We start from the raw sequence: 1747 nt of genomic DNA, 5'->3' as shown, positions 1-1747 counted from the left end.
TAAGGCGCATGCACTGCCACCTACAGTATTGGAGTGTGGGGCCAGTCACAGCCTACCGACATGAACTTCCGCTAATACAAAATTGGGAAAAAGGAAAATGACCCTGCCAACTATTAGCCCTCACTAAACTCTCCCCATTTTACTATTTAAAATAAATATCATGCAGTAAAACCTTGTAATACAGTTAACCATGACTATGAATGCTAAGAAACCCACTTTACTGAAGCACATATTTATTCCTCTCCCACTCTATTGGTCTCTGCCTCCTTATCCTATCATGATCCCTCACCCCGTACCCATCTTCCTCTACCACTCTCTTCACTGCTTCAGCATATGACACTTTCTGTACTACTCTGACCCTGGCAACATCAACCTGCTTTTCTCTCACCGGACACCTCCGATCTCCAGCCCCATGAGCACCCCCAAAGCATATACACAAAACTTTATCCACTGATACACCACATTCCTTCGTCTCATGCCCTTGTTGAATGCATGCACTTGTAGCCGGTGCTATACTGCACCGCTGTAACTCTGCGTTGTGTGTGGTTGATAGAGACCATAAACGTGGACTTTGGAGATCAGGTAGTTTTAATCAAGCAGAACTGACTCTCTGCATCTTGCATCTGCATCCAAAAGGAAATAAAACATTTGTAGAGCACATCTGTTCTGAGAATCGTCGCCTCTTTCTCTCTCAGTGCATCAAAATGATTTTGAATACAAAAATTAATACACTCTCTCCTTATTATACATAACATATTTTACATTGATAAAACCACATACCTGCATCCAAAAGGAAATAAAACATTTGTAGAGCACATCTGTTCTGAGAATCGTCGCCTCTTTCTACAACAGATGCACAATAGGAGGGACTGGGATCATTCGAGGAGCTAGCCATCGTTCACACATACAATAGCCTGCTAATACCTTAGCTAGCTATTAACCACATGTTGAATTCAGAATATTGATATCATCCTAAAAAGTACAATTACAAGTGCATCTTAACAATACCATCCATTTATGAGTAACCTCTAAATATACATCATTATTCATGAACAAAACATTGTGTGTATGACTTTGTACTTAAAAGAATCAAACTTTTCTGAAGACAGAAAAAGCGTGCCTACCTCTCTCAGTGCATCAAAATGATTTGAGCACGAGCACGCCGGGCAAAACGTAAGTACACACTCCCCTTCTCCCAGGATGCAGGCATGCATAACAAATCAACACAACATATTGATATATGAACCTGGTGAAATTCACATAGTACTTCAACAACTGTTACATTCACCCCTCCTGAATTTCACCAACCTTGTAAAACAACAAAATAACCTACCAAGCTCAAGGCTTAATTCTGAATTCAGCTCAAAGCTACCCATAGGGTTCAGGGCAAGCGAAAGTTGGTCAGGCCTTCAACTGCCCCTAGATGCATAGTGCCTCTTACACTATATCTACATTCTTAGCCTTAAAAAAAAATCCTGTACTAAATCATCTCTGTACTATGTTAAACTTACACCTTCTGGTGGGTTGACTCTATTAGTCTCTTTACTGGTTTAACTACCCTCCCCGCCCTTGTGCGACCTGCCACTGGGCTAGGGGCCATAGTAACTAACGGTGGCTCTGGCCTTAGATCATTGATCAGAGGTGAGTTTGAAGGAATCAGCTCCAGAATCTCAGAGGTGCTTCCCCGGTCATTTTCCTCAAGAAAACAAGGTTCTTCTGGGTCTGACTTTCCATCCGATGTCCAGAG

The sequence above is a fragment of the Oncorhynchus mykiss genome, chromosome 28, assembly GCF_013265735.2.
Source record: "Oncorhynchus mykiss isolate Arlee chromosome 28, USDA_OmykA_1.1, whole genome shotgun sequence".
NCBI classification, from domain to species: Eukaryota; Metazoa; Chordata; class Actinopteri; order Salmoniformes; family Salmonidae; genus Oncorhynchus; species Oncorhynchus mykiss.
The sequence above is the reverse complement of the archived record's forward strand: the minus strand, read 5'-3'. Positions refer to the sequence as shown.